Genomic DNA, 14,082 nt, shown 5'->3' on the forward strand with positions numbered 1-14,082 from the left:
TACACCGATTTCTCTGGAAGGTACCAAGAGAGGTAAAGGGCAGTGGAGCATAAACAATAACTTCAGCCTCCTTGTGAGCATATCTGTCTCAGGCTTTTACCTGTTCCTTGCATTTATTCCCTAGCCTTCCAGAAAAATAAAAGACAGTGGTGCTGTGTTGCCTCGGTGCATCTTCCCTGCTGCAAACGGAGCCCTCTGGTTGTGCTACAAGGCTTCCCTTCTACTAGAGCAACATAACGGTCTTTCATCTCCCCTGAGCTGCTACCATCCCTGCTTCCAGATGACGAAACAAGGGTTTCATTATGCATTTAAAATCCGTGCACCCCTTCCCCACATGCATCGGAACAGAACCACAAGCTGTCAGCTGACTGCAGCTGCTTTCATACTCTACATCTGACATTAGAAGGATGATTTCAGAATAATCTTCAGAGAAAAATAGCCTCCCCATGTGATCATTTTCATTTTGTGTCTCTTCGCTGAGAAACCAGGAACAGGCTGTGCTCCAACTGCAAGGTGTATCCTAATACAGCTGTCTCCTTTTTTTCATGGCTCAAAATGGGGCTCTGCATTTGTGTACTTTTCAGATTAGGAGGAGGAAATGGGAAGGCAAACACAATGTAAAACGCATACAAAAAAGCAAGCTGTGGTACATTCTGAGAAGCAACGTATTGGCTCAGATTCCGAGGTATGCCAATACTGCCTCTCTAGTCCAATTTAGGCATATTATACCCTGCCCAAACCTGCAGGTTTGCAATATACAGTACACTACTTTAAAAAAATACTTTAAACAGCCAGTCTTTTAAAAGATGAAACGTTACTTATAACACTGTATTTTAAACACTGGAAAACAAGATTGAATATTGAGAAGTGACTGATTCATCTTATGAAGCTGAATAAAGAGGTCTCCAATTTTTAACACAATGATCCCATTTGTGATACCTTTCTTTCTCCCCCACATAATTAGTTGGTTTAGCCACGCCTGTCAAATCCTACATCATCTCTATCCATTTATTTCCTCAAGGAGGGTATTGCAAGGGGTCACCAATATTTGGCACACAAAATCCTTGCTGCAGTTAATACACATACATACATACATACATACATACATACATACATACATACATACACATGCCACCATCTCTCACATGTCACCATCTTTTCGAAATGTGTGATTGATACACGTTAAAAGAAAGAGGAGCGGACAAATATCCAAAAACAGTCTCTAACACTACTATTTTTACCCAAAACTTTCAGGTGAAAGTGCAGGTCCACCATAAATAACCTAAGTCTCATTGTAACTGGCAATATTTATAACACTTTGTGCTATAGTTATTATGAATGTTGTTTAGAGCCACCAGACTAACGTGGCGTACATTTTTAAGTGTTCTCAGAGTTTTTCTTCTAAGAAAAGTTATTCCCCTTCACCCAGAGAATATCCTAAATCGCCATAGGGATATTGTCTCCTATATTAAGAACTGAGCACCTTTAATTTAATTTTGCAAAATTAAGTCATTACTTCTAAATGTACTTATAATATTGTCAAACAGACCTGTACAAGCGCACAGCTTCATGGGTGGTTTATTTTACATGCCCGCAGGGGTGCAGGCAGTTCAAAACTGCCTGTGTTTCACTGCAGTGTTCCACTGTTAGCCACTGTCATGAAATTATGATAGTTATATGTATATTATGATAATTTTTAGATGGATTTTTACTAAGTCATTTGTTCTTTATTGAAATGAATGAATGAATGAAAACTTATTACAGTTTTTAATTTCTTAGTCGTCATCCTGGGGTCTCAGAATGAAGGGCAAATATGAATGATAAATATAATTCAAATAAATTTTTAAAACAAATATTGGATGCGGGGGAAGTGTGGTGCATCTAGCACAAGGACAATCTATTTGTTTTGATTCAAATGCTTTTGAAAGTCAAGCAAATTGCAAAATACAACTGTGTGTGTGTGTGTGTGTGTGTGTACACACACACACGATTTTTTTGACATTATGAACTTTATAAACATCTTTCCCAGTCCCCCCCCATCCCCCTGCCCCCTGAGCCCGACTTTTCCTCCTCAAGCCAGTCTTTGTGTGCTGCACTGGTTGCAGGGAGGTGAGAAAAGAAAAGAGTGATAGATAAAGAAAGAGGGGAAAGAAGAGAGAAGAAAAACAGAAGGGCGGAAGGAGAGAGGAAAAACACACCTTTGCAACAAGCGATGTGGGTAAATCAAAAGGATTCTTATTCTAAGGATAAGTCAAGGAAGTTTCCCCAGATTTCGGACCATTTATCTGGTTTATTTACTTTTATGAGGGCCCATTTTTCATGTGCCAGCAACTCAAGCAACTCATGCACCTATTCCTCACTCCTAGGGAGAGTGGGAGATTTCCATTGCCGCAGTATTACTCTCTTGGCCACCAGTAAGCATCTCCATAGCCTCTGTTTAGAACTTAATTCTAGTCCCCAATCTGCTGGATATATCCCAATACAGTGTTCAGGTCCCTCAGTGCAAGAGATGAACCCATCACCAAATTAATACGCGAAATCACCTCCCCCCAGAAGCCTTGCACTGTGGGGCAGTCCTAAAACATATGCGTTAAGTCTGAGGGAGGATTATTGCATCTCCAGCAATTACTATTGGAGGCCATATTTAACCGCTTAAGATGCAGAGGGGTCCAGTAGGCCCTGAAAATAATCATCTGTTGGATGAGGCGAAATTTGAGATCCACTGAACTACATTTAACACTACCTAAGATCTCGTGCCATTTTTCTGATGACAGTTTATGTGTAAGTTCCATGTTCCATTTGTCCCTAAGTATATCCAAGCCAGGGTCCAGGACTCCTTGTACAAAGGTATACAGGTATCTATTTAGTTTTTGAAGAGAGGACATATTAGCGGCATGGACCAATATAACTGGAGTTATCAGGGCTGCTAGGGCATCCAGTCCAAACTGAGCAGAAATACTATGTTTCAGTTGCATATATTGCCAGGCACTTGATGGGGGTAAGTGGAATTCCTCTTGCAGGGTTGCAAAGTAGGGATGTGCACAGAAATCTTTGGCGCTGGCAGGGGTAGCGCTTTAAGGGTGGGGGAGGGTGTACTCACCCCTCCCGCCGCATTTCCCCCGCTGGCACGCTGTTTTTTTTAAGCCCCTCGGGGCGGCAGCGTTCCTCCCTGCCACCCCGTCGGCCGGAAGTGGCTGGAAGTGGCGAGTGCGCATGCACCCGTCGTGCGCACTCGCACACATGGCAGAAGGGTGTGCACGCACGCAACAGGCACACGTGCACTCGCCACTTCCAGCCGACAGGGCAAACGGGGCGGCAGGGAGGAACGCTGCCGCCCCGAGGGGCTTAAAAAAAACACAGCGTGCTGGTGGGGGAAATGCGGCGGGAGGGGTGAGTACACCCTCCCCCGCCCTTAAAGCGCTACCCCCGCCGGCGCCGAAACCGCCCCCAGTGCCGAAACGTTTCGGAGGCCTTCATAATGGCCTCCAAAACGTTTCGGGCACATGCCTATTGCAAAGGATTTGTAGTTATCTTTGTTTTTCAGCTGTGATAGCCGATTGATTCTTTTTTGTACCCAATGTTTCCATAAAATTGGCTGTTTTCCTATAAATGTGTGGGTTTCTCTACAATGTCATATTCATGTGGGCACAGGGAGCAAAATTCAGTGTTTATGCTAGTTCCTTCCATGCATGTCGGGCTGCTTGTATTGTAGGGGAACGGAAGTGGGGGTGTTTAAGATACCTGGAGCCCAGTGCTTCCCAGCCTTTTAAGGGTTTCAGTTCTGCTACCTCCACTTGTGCCCATTCTGGCCTTTCCCCTTCTGTGCTGGCTCGCCAATGTTCAGTTTGTACAATTATAAACATGCTAGACAACCCCGCACAAAGCATCTGTGCGCTCTTTGGGGCCAGCGGTTACCTCCCCCCACCCTTCTGCCCCAGTCTCCGGCCGGCCCATGCTGGGCCCAGGCTGCCGGGTCGAGTGCCTCCACCGTCTCACCTCCGCGGCCGGGCCCGCCGCTGACCAATCTTCCTGGGTGCGCCTCAGCCTATCAGGCACCTCCAATCAACTGGGCGCCGGGACGCACATTTCAAGGCACACCCAGGAGAATTAAATATATAGATTATGATACAATCTAAGGTTCACTAGATTGAAGCCCCCGGTGTTTGCAGCTAGCTGAAGTTTAGTATAAGCAATCCATGGCCTGCCATTTCCCCAGAGAAATTTCCTCATGGCTCTGTCAATTTCTCTGAAGTATCTTTGAGAAATATGCAGTGGAAGTCCTCTTAAAGTATAATTACATCTGGGCATAATTTTCATTTTTATAACATTTTGCCCCACAAGCTTAAGGGGAGGGCAGCCCAGCAGAGGAGGTCAATCTTAATCTGTGAAAGTATCTTATCTAAATTAGTCTTGACTATCAGATTAGGGTGTTTAGTCATCAGGATTCCTAGGTATTTCAGGGAGTCTGTTTTCCACATAAAAGACCAGGGCATTTCCCTGCTGGAGAAGGGTAATTTCCCTATGGACACAGCTTCTAACTTGCACCAATTACTGTTGTATCCAGGTAGGTCCCCAAAATGGAGTAATAATTCCATAAGTTTAGGAACAGATTCTTGTGGTTTTGTAAGGAACAGATGGGTGTCATCAGCATATAGCACAATTTTAAGTTCTTGTCCCTCCACCTCAACACCCTTAATTCCCACATCTTGCCTCACTGTGTAGGCCAAGGGTTCAAGGGCCAAGTAAAAGAGCAGTGGAGATAGGGGGCAGCCCTGTCTCACCCCATATTTTAGAGAAATGGGTCCTGTCCATTGGTATTAATTCTCACTGTAGCCATGTTATAAATAGTATGTACCCAGTTTAGGAAGTTAGTTGGGAACTTGAATTTCTCAAGGGGTGCCAGGAGAAAGTCCCTTTGTACTTTGTCAAAAGCCTTCTCTGCATCAAGGGAGAGGAGGATGGCCTATCCATTCCACCAGGATGTAATATTAATAAGATTGTGCAGCAACCGTATACTGTCCACCCCCTGCCAGCTAGATATAAAGTCAACTTGTCCTGGGTGTACAATAGTACATACACAGATACTGAGAGGGTTGCCAAAATTGTGGCAAAAATTTTGATGTCAACATTTAGTAATGAAATTGGTCTAATTTTCACATTGTTGCAGGTCCCTATGTGTCTTTGGTATAAGAGACACATTTGCTTCATACATCGAAAGTGGCAACATGCATCTTCATGGCTTCCATAGCCACCTCCGCCAATAGTGGGGCTAGTTTATCATAGAATGTTTTGTACCAATCAGCTGGGTAACCATCCCCACCCGGAGGTTTTCCTGATTTAGTTTTTTTAATTGCTTCTTGAATTTCAGCTAAGGATCCTGGTGCAGCAAGAAGTGCAGATTGTGATTCAGTAAAAGTTGGCATCTGGATTTTATCAAGGAACTGCTGGATCCCATTCCCACCATGGGAGGGAACATAATTATATAGTGCTGAATAAAACTCTTCAAACGCCAAATTAATTTCTTTGTTGTCTGTTTTTAATTGCCCATTACTGTCCTTGATGCCTGATATGTGGGAGCGATTTTGTATTTGTTTGATCCTATAGGCCAAAAGCTTGCCTGCTTTTTCTCCTGATTCCCAGTATGTTTGCTTAGAACAAGCCAGGAGGATGTCAGCCTGCTTGGCATGTATCAGATTTACTTCATACTGTAGCTTCAGGAGGCTAGCATAGGTACGAGGGGATGGGTTGGCATTATACTCCAGCCAAACTACTTTAAGTTTAAGTTTATCTTCAGATTCCTTGTTTCTTCTAAACTGTTCTTTTTTCTTTATTTTTAATATGAGGCAAAGGCAATCATTCTTCCTCATAAGTATGCCTTGAGTGTATCCCAAAGGAGCGTGCAACTAATTCCTGGAGTCCTATTAGTCCAAGAACTCCCGGATATCATACTCAATCATTGTAATAAATTTGGGGTCCTTTAAGAGGGATGTATTTAGTCTCCATTGTTTCTGCTTATGCTTAACAATATCTGTCAACTATATTTTTAACACTACTGGTGAATGATCTGAGATAATAAGCAGGCCAATTTCACAGGCAGTTGATTGTTTCCCCAGAATTGGGGCCAGGGGCAGAGGTCAATCCTTGAGCTGGTTTTATGGGGTTTTTTGATAAAAAGGTATAGTCCCTGTCTTTGGGATATAGTAATCTCCATACATCATAGAGGCCAAGGTCCTCCATTAAACCATTTAAGAGAATGCACAATTTTGATGATGCAGTGAGCCCCATGCTTTTATCCATTGGGGGTTCAGGACCTCGTTATAGTCTCCCCCATAGCTCAGATTGTTGTTCTCCTTTGTAATAAGTTTAGAGTGTCATGCTGCAAAGAAGGAAGGGCAATCCTCATTGGCGGTGGGGGGGGGAGATATACATTAACTAGTAGGAAGATTCTTGGCCCAATCTGGGCTTCCACAATAATATATCTTCCTAGGGGATCAGCTTCCACATTTAGGGGGTTAAATGTGATGTGTTTATGAAATAAAATTGCCAACTCTCTTGATCTGGAAGAGGACCCAGCCCCTAATGTGTGGCCTACCCAGCTCCATTTGAACCTGTGAATATCTTTTTCCAACATGTGCGTTTCCTGTAGAAAGGCAATATCTATTTTTTGTCTCTTTAAATATCTGACAATTTGGGTTCTTTTTTGTGACGTTCCCAGCCCCTTAATATTCCAGGTAATAAAATTCACATGCCCTGCGATGTGGTAATAACCCAGAGAAGAAATGTAGAACACAACATGCATTGTAAGAAAATATCTTGCTAAACAGAAAACAAAGAAAAACTACACAGTTAAGAATCAACCGTTTGCTTGCAATCGTGGCAGGAAGAATTCAGCCTGGGCCGGGTCTCCAAAGTGATGTATTTTGCCCTCCTGAAGGCAGCATAGAATCACAGGGTATTTTAAAAACCAGGTTATTTTCTTTTCCCTTGCCATGGTCCGGCAGAATTGAAAATTCTTTCTTTGATCAACCACTGCCTTTGGGAAATCTTGATTTGCATATCTGCAGCCAGGTAAAAGACATCAACCTGGGCAACCTTCTCCAGCAGATTTTTTCACCCCCTTCACCGCTCAAGTTGTTCCAACAGTTACGACCCTCAAGGACTGTCAACTTATCTCTGAAGATTGTCAATTCATAGTCAATTTGTTGGAGGGAGGTGTCTGTGGCATTAGACCTATCCTCAACAATTGAAATGCACTCTGCTACTTCCTGCACTCTGGAAACGAGGTAGTAAACTGGATGGAGAGCTGGGGCTGCAGGCTTCCTTTTGGCAGTTCACCATAGCTCCGAGAGGGAGTTAAGGGGCCGGATTTTGGTGGATGCAGGTGGGAGGTTCATGGAACTCAAAGGAGAGCTGGAAGTGCCCACTGGAAGTCGACAACAATATATTTCACACAGTTTCCCTCTTCCTCATTTTGGTGCAACAGTTATGTGGTGGAAATGTCATCTCCAGTTGTTATGACAGATGCGTCCATTCCTTGAAGAAGATTATCTCAGAACTGTGGTGCACTCTCTGGTAATTCCTAGGCTTGACTACTGCAATACGTTTTACATGGGGCTGGCTTCGTATGTAGTTCTGAAACTTAAGTTTGTCCAAAATGCAGCAGCTAGATTGGTCTCCAGGCTTCTCGAAGAGACCATATAATGTCTGTTTTAAAACAACTGCATTGGCTGCCAATATGTTTCCAGGCAAAATACAAAGTTACCTTTAAAGCCCTAAACGGTTTAGGCCCGGGTTAGCTGGGAGAGCGCCTTCTTCTGCATGATCCCCACCACACATTAAGGTCATGGAGAAGGGTCCACCTCTGGAAGCTGCCAGCTCGCCTGGCGGTGACTTGGGAACGGGCCTTCTCTGTAGCCCTCCTGGGCTGTGGAATGTGCTGCGTATAGGCATTCATGGTTTAACATCTTTATCAACCTTTAAGAGAGCCCTTAAGACACATTTTTTTTAGCCTGGCTTTTAGTAACCTTTGAATGTTTTAAACTGTTTTAACAGTGTTTTATTTTGTTTTTATTGTATTCATTGTTGTATACTGCCTAGAACCTTTGGAGTCAGCAATACTGGTCCTGTCCAAGAGGAACTGCATTTGAGAAACAGCACTCAGGGACACATGTTCAGTATCTTCTCCAAAACCACAAATGCTAAGATGAAACTTAACTTAAAACAATACAATGTCATTGTGATTAAGGTAACAGCTTTTTGATCAAAATGATCTCCAAGGAGGCTTACAAGTGGTGGTGAGGGTAGTGGTGGTGGTAATGATGATGATAGAGTTGTTGGTTTTTATTATAACTTGGTGTGATGGCAGAAGCCAAAGTTTGCTTGCTGCACAGTCCTAGAGCAACTGGCAGTTGGAATTATTTATTTATGCAGTTCTTTCTTGCAGGGAGGGTGGTCATGCTAAAGCTTTAAGAGCTTTGGCAGCTTTTAAAAGAGCCTTAAAAACATATCTTTTTAGCCTGGCCCTTTAGTGCTAACTGAAATGATTTTAAACTGGTTTTTAATTTAATTTGTTTTTAATGAGTTGTTTATTTTGTTATCAGTTTTTATATTTGTGAACTGCCTAGAGCACGATTTCTTAACCTTGGGCCCCCAGATGTTGATGGACCACAACTCCCATCATCCCCAGCCATGTCCATTGTGGCTGGGGATGATGGGAGTTGTAGTCCAACATCTGGGGGCCCAAGGTTAAGAAACCCTGGCCTAGAGCCATCTGGGTGAAGTGGTATAAAATCTAGATAGCTAGCTAGCTAGCTAGCTAGATAGATAGAATCTGAGAGTTGCCTATGCAGCAGGACTTCTTCCCATACATGAATGACTCATAAATTTTAAAAATACTTATGAATTATGAACTCAAGTTCTAAAAGTAGTTGGGGGTTGATCCCATACTTCCCAGAAAGAAACCATTTCCCATTCAGCCATGATACTTGCTGGGTGACTCTGGGCCAGTCACTTCTTGGGAATGGGAAGGCAAAGGGAAGACCAGTCTAGCTCTATCCATCAGGCAGACAAATCACATAGGATCTACCTGGGGGTGGGGTGGGGGACCTCAAACTAAGGAAGATTCAGTATTAAAATGAGCAGCATCAACCACTACTGCCTCTGACCACTGCCCATCATGTTCCTCCCCAGGCAGTAGTGGGCAGCAGCAGCAGATATCTCTTGGACGCTATGCCAGGAACCAACTCTTTCCCCCTCCCTACAAGAAAGAACTTCATAAACAAACAATTCCAACTGCCAGCTTGGAAACTGGCAGTTTGGAAGCAACTCTTGAGAAGACAAGGCTCAGACTGGGGAGGCAGCAAACCTTTGTTTTCTTTCCTACAGAAGAAAGGAAGGAAGGAAGGAAGCGAGCAAATTAAATAAATGAACAAATCAACAAGCAAACAAGGGGGAAAGGACAAGGTATGTTTGTTAGGGCTAGACTAGCCCTAACAAATAGACCTAGATTTCTGGCTGGCTAGGGGTTTGTTTTTGCCAGGGCAGTTTCAGTTTCAATTGTGCCAAGAGAGACAGTGGGTGGGGATTAGCTGCAGGTGAGTCACACAGCTTGTGGGAGGGGGCCACATTCCACAGGTGGCTCAGTTTAGAAGCAGCTCTTGAGAAGACAAGGCTCAGACCAGGGGAGTTTTACTACCTGGAACTTTCTGAACAGAAGTTCACTAACAGATATCTATATTATTAATTCTCCTCGGGGTGCTTTGGAATGTGCATCCCAGCACCCAGCTGATTGGCTGAGGCGGACCCAGGAGGATTGGTCGCCGTGGTGGTGGCGGGCCGGCCGCGGAGGCCAGAGGTGGCAGCAGGCCCAGCCCACCCGCGGAGGCAGGGGCCAGAAGAAGGGAAAGAAAGCGGGGAGGGGGGCAGAAGTGGCGTTGGGTAGGAAAGGCGGCTGGGCCCAACATGGGCTGGCCGTGGTTAGGAAGCAGAGACAGAGGCAGAAGTGGGGGGGGGGGAGGTCACCACCAACAATGTTGGGAAATGCAGTCGGGAGGTCCTGGAAGCCAAATTCAGGCTGCTAGGTAGCATACTGAAGTCCAGGCCCCCAAGGTAGCATTCTCTGGAGTAATACCTGTGAGGAATGTGCGAACCAGCTCGAGGCTGAGCCGGTTTGTCATTGAACCAGGCCAGTTCAATGGCTTGCCCCTGAGCCCAACTGTGCCTGGTTTGGTTCGACCTTGAACTGAACCCCCCAGGCTGGCTCGGGGGTTCTTAAAAAGAGTTTTGGTTTTTTAAGAAAGCTTACTGTCTGGTCCAGTGGCCTCCAGGGGGTGCTGCTGCGACCATGCTGTGTTTGTGTGTGTGTGTGCACAATTCCCGCTCCCACCCCCCCTGTCCTCCCCACCCCGGTCTTTTTAGGGCCGGTTAGGCCCGTGAACAGCCCTCTCCCTGCTCACAGTGGCCATTTTGAAAGCTGCCGTGCACACGCACTGGCCATTTACATGCCCAGGCCGGTTTCATGTTTTTTGTGTTACTATTTTATATATGTCAACGTGGTATGATTCCCCTAGGCACAAAAGGCAATGGGAGTGGTTGGCTGTTGACAGATGTTTGACACAGCAAATCATGCAGCACTTGAAAGTCACCTTGCTCGCTATACATAGGCGCCACTTGGAGTAAACTAGGGTTCCAGCACTCCAATCCCCAAAAGAAAGCTGGGGGGGGGGAGAGATTTAAAAAATTCCACAAATGGAAATAGGGAGGAAAACTAGCTCAATTATAGCAGAAGGCTTATTTTTTTAAGAGCAAAAGAGAGCTAAGAAGAAGGTGCCTCAAGAGACGCTGTAGATCCTTTAACGGACAACACAGAACTTAAGGGAAACCGGGAAGAAGGCTGAAAAGGGGCGGAACTACCACCAAAATTTAGCAAAGGAAAAGAGCTTGGAAGGTTCCCGAAGAAGCCCCCAGGCAGGTGCGAGAGCCCATGCATAAACAACAGAGACCACAATGAAGAACCACAGATTCCCAAGCAATCAGGGACCTGCAAGCTTCAAATCTTTTAGGATCCAGCTACTGGGACACTCCTTCCTCAGACAGCTTCATTATAAGTTCTAAAGATTCTTCTAAAGAATTTTTTTAAAAAATATGCGCTGTTGTGCTCTAGTCACAATGCTCCAGGGAAACCTGGAGAAAGAGCTGGTCTTGTGGTAGCAAGCATTTGTCCCCTTAGCTAAGCAGGGTCTACCCTGGTTGTATATGAAAGGGAGACTAGAAGTGTGAGTACTAAGATATTCCCCTTGGGGAATGGAGCCACTCTGGGAAGAGCAGCAGGTTTCAAGTTCCCTCCCTGGCATCTCCAAGATAGGGCTGAGAGAGATTCCTGCCTGCAACCTTGGAGAAGCTGCTGCCAATCTGTGTAGACAATCCTGAACAAGATGGAACTATGGTTTGACTCTAGTTTCCTATGTTCCTTCCTATATTCCTAAACAGTGGATGAATACTCACACGTTAATGAAATAAGTAAAATTATTTGGGGGGGGGGAGAGAATAAACAGTTTAAAGTATAAAATGGTTCAGGCAATAGTTGCTTAAAATTGAGACGCCAAGAAAGGCACCCACCAAGCAGGAATTCCTTGTGGTCACAGGGTTCGGCTTTATTATCCTGCATAGCTACTGACACAATAATATGTTCCATTCACAATTACAAGGTTGTGGAATTCAGCTTTCCTTGGTGCTGAATTCTGATGTCACTTTTGCATACAAATTGTGTTCCATACAGCCCATAACAATAAGGAATTACAGGAGAACCTCAATATCCACAGATTTGCATATCTGCAGCCAGGTAAAAGACATCATCCTGGGCATTTGTGTGTGTGGTGGGGGGAGAACCATGCTGAGATCACATATCTGTGAGTTGGGGGTGGCCAGAAATGACTGTGGAACCTCAAAATGGCTCAATTTTTTAAAAGGGGGAAGTGATTTTTGGCCAATTTCTGGCGATTTGGTGGCACAGTGCAACTCAGGGGACCAGAGAAACATGGTGGGGAGCTTCACCCCCGCATTCCCCCCCAAAAAAAATCTGGCCAATTTTCTATCATTTTCCCAGCAACTAGGAACCTAATCCCCACAATCCCATAGCCCTAATGACTCGATATTTTTGGTTTCCATATCTGCGTTTGCAGCTGGGAATAGAACCCCCACAAATATCGAGGTCCTCCTGTAAATACTTTCATTAAAAGCACACATTCAGCTTGTCTGAACCAAACCTTACCATAATGAACCTCAGCATCCAAAAATAATGGTAAGAATGTCTCATGAAAACTCTGCATTGTCTTTACTTCATCTGCGAATTGTAGTAGTGTAAGTGGATTTTAAAAATTGGAAGCACAACTTCAGATTTAAAACCCAAGCAGCAGAGAGATATTCTACTACAGTTTCAACCACAGAACAAACTATTTAGCTACAATTCATAATGTTTTTAAAGTTTTAAATATTTCTGAATATGTCCATCTTTTCTTAACTTTGGCTTTCATCTCTCACTTTGGTTATTCTATGTCTGAAAACTCACCCAAAAGTTCCTCTGCATTCTGTTAGTGGGACTGATTTAATTTAAAAGGATCTGGCATTAAGTGGTCATTTTAATAGTCACAAGGAATCAAATTGCCCCCTTCATTACCAACAAAATATGGATTCACATGTCAAGTAACAGGTTGAATTACTGTGCTTTCACTGGAGACTTAAGCTGTAATGCCTCCCTCTCCCAATTTCACCATGTGTGCATATGTGTGTGGGGTGGGGGGGCGGTGTTGCAAAAACTTGCCAGTGTTCACCCCACTTACTTGCTTCACTCTCCCCACTACTGCTATGTGCAGACCCTTCTATTATTTACAGACTTGGAGGCAGTTTGCTAATTCTGTCCCCACTTTGATGACATCCATCTTGAAATCAAATGACAGTCAGGGCAGAATAGATACGCCTTGCTTCCTGCCCTCACTAGTGTCTTGTGTGTAAGAACCCAAGAACAGTCCTGCTGGATAGGGCCCAAGGCCTATCTAGTCCAGCATCCTGTTACACACCGTGGCCCACCAGATGCCTCTGAGAAGCCCATAGGAAAGAGGGGAGAGCATGCCCTCTCTCCTGCTGTTGCTCCCCTGCAACGGGTATTTAGAGGGATCTTGCCTCTGAGCTTGGAGTTGGCTAAAGCCCTTTTTAAAGCCATTCAAGCTAATGGTCATCACCACATCCCATGGCAGAGAATTCCATAGATTAATTATGTGCTGTATGAAAAAGTACTTCCTTTTGTTGGTCCTAAATTTCCTGGCATTCAGTTTCATGGGATGACACCTGTTCTAGTGTTGTGGGGAGGGGGGAATCTATCTCTGTCCTCTCTACTCCATGCATTATTTTATACACCTCTAACATATTTATCTATCTATCTATTTATTTATTAAAACATTTTTATACCGCCCAAAACTTACGTCTCTGGGTAGTTTACAACAGAATAAAAACAAACTAAAACATTCGTTAAGACAGAAATGGGGGGGAGACGACACGCATTACAACAATTTAGAAAATTTCAAAACAATACTTTAAAACAGCATTAAAACCATTAATTAATAGTTAGTTAATTAATTAATAACGTATCTCCCTGTAATCACCTCTTTTCCAAACTAAAAAGCCCCAGATGCTGTAGCCTTGCCTCATAAGGAAGGTGCTCCAGGCCCCTGATCATCTTGGTTGCACTTTTCTGCAGCTCTTCCAGTTCCACAATGTCCTTCTTACAATACGGTGACCAGAACTGTACACAGTACTCCAAATGTGGCCACACCATAGATTTGTATAAGGGCATTATAATAATGCCCTTTTTATTTTCAACCCCCTTCCTAATGATCCCTAGCATAGAATTTGTCTTTTTCACAGCTACCACTGTCGACACTTTACAGTCGACATTTTCAGTGAGCACCACGACCCCATGATCTCTCTCCTGGTCAGTCACTAACAGCTCAGACTCCATCAGTGTATATCTGAAATTGGGGGGTTTTTTGCCCCAATATGGTGGTGTCCAGCAATTCCTCTTTCAGTGTT

At 44.2% G+C, this 14,082-nt stretch overlaps 1 protein-coding gene across 10 annotated transcripts in view; it reads right to left on the reverse strand.

The window, feature by feature from the left end:
• The window catches only part of ARHGAP21 (Rho GTPase activating protein 21), a 178,803-nt gene that overhangs the window by 51,348 nt on the left and 113,373 nt on the right, over nt 1–14,082 (reverse strand). Inside the window, exon 1 of one of the 10 annotated variants that reach the window (XM_053260669.1) lies at nt 9,086–9,205. The exons of 7 other annotated variants lie outside the window; for them this stretch is intronic. The gene's annotated coding sequence lies outside the window, so the exon portion shown is untranslated. Of the gene's footprint in view, nt 1–100; nt 548–9,085; nt 9,206–14,082 lie in introns of those variants that run through there. 2 more of the 10 variants (XM_053260667.1, XM_053260670.1) reach the window with 2 other exon arrangements.

Source organism: Hemicordylus capensis, chromosome 6, assembly GCF_027244095.1.
Source record: "Hemicordylus capensis ecotype Gifberg chromosome 6, rHemCap1.1.pri, whole genome shotgun sequence".
Classification (NCBI taxonomy): domain Eukaryota; kingdom Metazoa; phylum Chordata; class Lepidosauria; order Squamata; family Cordylidae; genus Hemicordylus; species Hemicordylus capensis.